The sequence below is a fragment of the Hyperolius riggenbachi genome, chromosome 10 (genome assembly GCF_040937935.1).
Source record: "Hyperolius riggenbachi isolate aHypRig1 chromosome 10, aHypRig1.pri, whole genome shotgun sequence".
In the NCBI taxonomy this organism is placed as follows: domain Eukaryota; kingdom Metazoa; phylum Chordata; class Amphibia; order Anura; family Hyperoliidae; genus Hyperolius; species Hyperolius riggenbachi.
In genome coordinates this window covers 85962531-85968766 of record NC_090655.1, presented here as the reverse complement: position 1 = coordinate 85968766, position 6236 = coordinate 85962531, and positions in this window count along the sequence as shown.

Below are 6236 nucleotides of genomic sequence, written 5' to 3'. Positions count from 1 at the left end.
CGAGAAGCTGTAAGTCAAAAATGTGCGCAGATAGAATGATATGAAGAATAACCTACCAGTGCTAGTATCAGATAAGTGTCCCCAAGTGCACCCCTCCACGCGTATCGCGGCAACGCCGCTTTCTCAAGAGGTACCGATGCCGTCTGTAGTGCGCATTGATATAGTGTGCACATATTAAGTCTCCGGGGTAAAGGTCACTTCCGGGTTTACGCATGCGTGGCCACGCATGTACGCAATGACGCCGCTCGTCTCAATACAGAGCGGGCGGCGCGCTTGCGCATAATAAAGAGTAGTCGGAGACTAGTGGTTATATCATGTAGAAGCGCTAATACGCAAATAGAAAACAAAAATATATCAAAGTACAAGTATAATAATACGTTGGTAATTTCAGAGCAAGCTTGACAATATCCACAAGAGCAAATATACATATGAATATAGAAAAAATATGTAATAATAATAATAAATGCATCAATATACAAAAGTGCTCCATCTAGTGGTCATGGTTTATAGTGTTAATTAAAAATGTGAAAAAATATATATATCCAAGGATAAAATGCACAAATATACACTTTGGTGACAGGTGAAAAACATTATAAAGTGCAAGTATGCATAATAAAGTGCTGCTTAAGGATCTTCCCATGTGTTCCAAATCCATCCATATCGCGGATTCCTTCATGTGTTAGTGTAGCAATGCTGATGCTTAATAAAGAAACTACAAGTAAATATAAAATAAATATATTAGTGTACAACATTTTTATTTGTGTACGACCTTCTAGTGGAAAAGGGAAAGGAACACCATAAAACAGTGAATCCCATCATACGTGAAGATGTCACATTAAACATATCCTGAAGAAGAACTGTACCTACTCAGTCCCCCTCTGGAGAAGTGCTAAAAAGACAATACTGGTCCACTCACCAAAGACCAGACATATGTCACACCAATAGCGAAGTAAAGTGCAATAGTGCAGACAGTGCATGACAATCAATTATAAAACTGGTACTACTTACCATATGCTAGGGACCATCAAAGAGTGTGTAGGTGTATTCCAGGTGGAGTCCAGAGAATTATTTTTTCTCTCAAAAATCTAAATAAAAAAATATATAATAAACATACAACAGTACATAAATAAAACATCCCAGGATCTCAGACACGTACTATAGTGTCATGAACCACATGAATTGAATAACAAGAGAGGGAAAAGGCCAGTGCAGGGAACGCACCCACACCATATCATATAATCACAATAACAAACCATCAACTTGGAATCAAATCACAATAAGGAGAGACTCTTCTCCAAATAAGTGAAACATACTCTCATTGTGGTAAAAAACAGCTTGCTTTAAGCAGTACATTGGTCAGACGAAAAATCCATTAAAACTACGGCTACAAAAACATATATCAACAATAAAACTTGCTAAAAGAGATTATGACGATGGAAAACGTCTTACGCCGGTTGCTCTACATGCCCTTCTTAGCCACAACTCTTCCCTTAAAGGTTGGAAATTTTCAGGCCTACAGCATGTTAAACAGGGAATAAGGGGTGGTGATTCTGTCACCAGACTACTTAGATGTGAATTAAGATGGATTCACGATATGGGTACCCTGAGTCCTCATGGACTTAACGAAGAGTTCTCTTTTGGCTGTTTTTTACCACAATGAGAGTATGTTTCACTTATTTGGAGAAGAGTCTCTCCTTATTGTGATTTGATTCCAAGTTGATGGTTTGTTATTGTGATTATATGATATGGTGAGGGTGCGTTCCCTGCACTGGCCTTTTCCCTCTCTTGTTATTCAATTCATGTGGTTCATGACACTATAGTACGTGTCTGAGATCCTGGGATGTTTTATTTATGTACTGTTGTATGTTTATTATATATTTTTTTATTTAGATTTTTGAGAGAAAAAATAATTCTCTGGACTCCACCTGGAATACACCTACACACTCTTTGATGGTCCCTAGCATATGGTAAGTAGTACCAGTTTTATAATTGGTTGTCATGCACTGTCTGCACTATTGCACTTTACTTCGCTATTGGTGTGACATATGTCTGGTCTTTGGTGAGTGGACCAGTATTGTCTTTTTAGCACTTCTCCAGAGGGGGACTGAGTAGGTACAGTTCTTCTTCAGGATATGTTTAATGTGACATCTTCACGTATGATGGGATTCACTGTTTTATGGTGTTCCTTTCCCTTTTCCACTAGAAGGTCGTACACAAATAAAAATGTTGTACACTAATATATTTATTTTATATTTACTTGTAGTTTCTTTATTAAGCATCAGCATTGCTACACTAACACATGAAGGAATCCGCGATATGGATGGATTTGGAACACATGGGAAGATCCTTCAGCAGCACTTTATTATGCATACTTGCACTTTATAATGTTTTTCACCTGTCACCAAAGTGTATATTTGTGCATTTTATCCTTGGATATATATATTTTTTCACATTTTTAATTAACACTATAAACCATGACCACTAGATGGAGCACTTTTGTATATTGATGCATTTATTATTATTATTATATATTTTTTCTATATTCATATGTATATTTGCTCTTGTGGATATTGTCAAGCTTGCTCTGAAATTACCAACGTATTATTATACTTGTACTTTGATATATTTTTGTTTTCTATTTGCGTATTAGCGCTTCTACATGATATAACCACTAGTCTCCGACTACTCTTTATTATGCGCAAGCGCGCCGCCCGCTCTGTATTGAGACGAGCGGCGTCATTGCGTACATGCGTGGCCACGCATGCGTAAACCCGGAAGTGACCTTTACCCCGGAGACTTAATATGTGCACACTATATCAATGCGCACTACAGACGGCATCGGTACCTCTTGAGAAAGCGGCGTTGCCGCGATACGCGTGGAGGGGTGCACTTGGGGACACTTATCTGATACTAGCACTGGTAGGTTATTCTTCATATCATTCTATCTGCGCACGTTTTTGACTTACAGCTTCTCGGTGGCAGTATTTATCTGTGACTGATTGACTTATTTTTAGTTTATCTTGCGAGAGGTCTATGTATTCTTTAATTATTGTTGCTGTATAGTTCATTGTTATTTTTATTGTGTTGTTCCAATTGCCATTTTCATTTAGGAACACTAGTGCCAGTATTGATTATGCATTGGTTATTCCTGTCCAGTGTTTCCTAGATTTTTTGTCATGTATCAAATCACTTGACCATTGTATCAGAGTCCCCCAGTGTCTGTTACCCAAATTTTAAATGTTTTTATTCCTTGTGTTGTAGTGTTTTCAATAAAGATCATGCTTATGAAGCTCTTGCATTTCATGGAGTTTATATTATGGCCCATACAGATGATCTTTTCTTTTCGGTTCTATACAGTTTATTTGTATCTGATGGGACACTTATTATGGTGTTGTACATTTAATTTAGACTCATTTTTTGTTGTTGTTAAATCACAGGAGGATCCATCCAGGCCTCATTCGTTAGATATTCCATCTACAATTAAAGCATATCTACGGGCAACGGAGGATATAAGAGACTCAGACAGACTTTTTGTTATCCCATCAGGATATAGAAAAGAGAAGATGGCATCCACAAGAACGTTGGCTTGTTGGATTGTTAAACTAATTCAGGCGGCCTATAAGTCAATGACTTGGAGCCCCCGCAGGACGTTAATGCCCACTCAACAAGAAGTATATCTTCCTCGTGGGCGGCACTGAATAAAGTGCCATTAATGACGGTGTGCAGGGCAGCTAATTGGTCTACGGATCACACCTTTTTGAAACATTATTGTGTTGAACCTGCTGCTCTTTTAACTATGCAGTTTGGAAAGAAAATTATTTCTTCTGCTGTGAATGATGCAGTATAATGCCTGTATATAGTACTGATAAACTTGTATTAAATTTGTGTGCAGCATACCCACCCTTGAGTTGTCTAGTTCCTAGTTTCTCAACGTGCGGTACGCGTACCCCAGGGGGTACTTCTGATGGTTCCAGGGGGTACTCAGGCGTGATATACTTAAAGGGAACCTTAACTGCCGTGGGAAAATAAATTCACTTACCTGGGGGCTTTCCCAAGCCTCCTGCAGCCGTCCTGTGCCCGCGCCGGTCCTTCGGTGCCCTCCGGTCTCCCTCCGCCGCTAGGTTTCGATTTCGGACGACTGCCAGTCGTCCTCGGGCCTCTTCCGCATTCCTCGTCGTAAACTGCAGTAAAGTGCGTCCGCATGACGCCAAACGCGTCATCGCATGACGCCAAACGCGTCATGCGGACGCGCTTTACTGCAGTTTACGACGAGGAATGCGGAAGAGGCCCGAGGACGACTGGCAGTCGTCCAAAATCGAAACTTAGCGGCGGAGGGAGACCGGAGGGCACCAAACTCACCGTGTAACGCACCGCAAACAGCTGTTTGTGTAGTGACGGCCTTGCTGGACTGGTGCGCACCATGGCGAGAGTGCAGGTTTTGGTGGCTTTACAGCCCATATGGTCGGCCTGGCTGATGTAGCTGAATGACAGAACAGTGACTGTCCAGCTGATCAAATTTGGTCTGACCACAATGAAGCAACGACCTTATTATCTTTTGTGTGCCCCCCGAGACACTCATCTAGGCGCCGGTCATTGCTTCATTGTGATACGCAAGCCCCTTCACCACGGCAAGGTAATGATCACGAAGGGGAATGGGCGCATGTACATGCCTTTTCTTTTGTTGTTGCAGCTGCCCGCAGTGCAGCCAGAAAAATTAGGCAGTCATGTACACGCACCCGAAAAATTATTACAGCGGCCGCTGCTAGCAGCGGCCTAAAAAATTCAGCAATCCGCCTGGAGTCCCGGACCCTGTTGGTGGTGGCGGAGAAGGTAGTGAAGCGGCCTGCAGGCAGACATGCTGTGTGGAGGGACTGGGAGCGACTTAGTCTTCTTGGGGCAGGCCAGGCAGCCAGTCACACGGCGTGCAGGCAGAGATGCTGTGTGTGCGGGGACTGACTTAGTCTTGGGGCGGGCAGCAGCCCTCCGGGATCCATGCCTCATTCATTTTGATAAAGGTGAGGTACTTAACACTTTTGTGACTTAGGCGACTTCTCTTCTCTGTGACAATGCCTCCAGCTGCGCTGAAGGTCCTTTCTGAGAGGACGCTTGCGGCAGGGCAGGAGAGAAGTTGGATGGCAAATTGGGACAGCTCTGGCCACAGGTCAAGCCTGCGCACCCAGTAGTTCAAGGGTTCCTCATCGCTGTTCACAGCAGTGTCTACATCCACACTTAAGGCCAGGTAGTCGGCTACCTGCCGGTCGAGGCGTTGGTGGAGGGTGGATCCGGAAGGGCTACGGCGAGGCGTTGGACTAAAGAACGTCCGCATGTCCGACATCACCATGAGATCGCTGGAGCGTCCTGTCTTTGACTGCGTGGACACGGGAGGAGGATTAGTGGCAGTGGTACCTTGCTGGCGTTGTGCTGTCACATCACCCTTAAAGGCATTGTAAAGCATAGTTGACAGCTGGTTCTGCATGTGCTGCATCCTTTCCACCTTCCGGTGAGTTGGTAACAGGTCCGCCACTTTGTGCCTGTACCGAGGGTCTAGTAGTGTGGCCACCCAGTACAGCTCATTCCCCTTGAGGTTTTTTATACGGGGGTCCCTCAACAGGCAGGACAGCATAAAAGACGACATCTGCACAAAGTCGGATCCAGTACCCTCCATCTCCTCTTGCTCTTCCTCAGTGACGTCACGTAAGTCAACCTCCTCCCCCCAGCCGCGAACAATACCACGGGAAGGTTGAGCAGCACAAGCCCCCTGCGACGCCTGCTGCGGTTGTTCTCCTGCCGCCGTCCCCTCCTCCTCCTCCTCCTCCTCCCCCAAAGAAACACCTTGCTCATCATCCTCTGAGTCTGACTCGTCTTCTGCACACGACCTCTCTTCTTCCTCCTCCTCCCCCCTCTGTGCTGCCGCAGGTGTTGAGGAAACAGCTGGGTCTGATGAAAATTGGTCCCATGCCTGTTCCTGCCGTAACGGTTCCTGGTCACGCTCATTCGCAGCTTCATCCGCCACTCTACGCACAGCACGCTCCAAGAAGTAAGCGTAGGGAATTAAGTCGCTGATGGTGCCCTCACTGCGGCTCACCAGGTTGGTCACCTCCTCAAACGGCCGCATGAGCCTGCATGCATTTTTCATCAGTGTCCAGTTGTCGGGCCAGAACATCCCCATCTTCCCAGACTGTTTCGTTCTACTCCAGTTGTAGAGGTACTGGGTGACGGCTTTCTTCTGTTCTAGC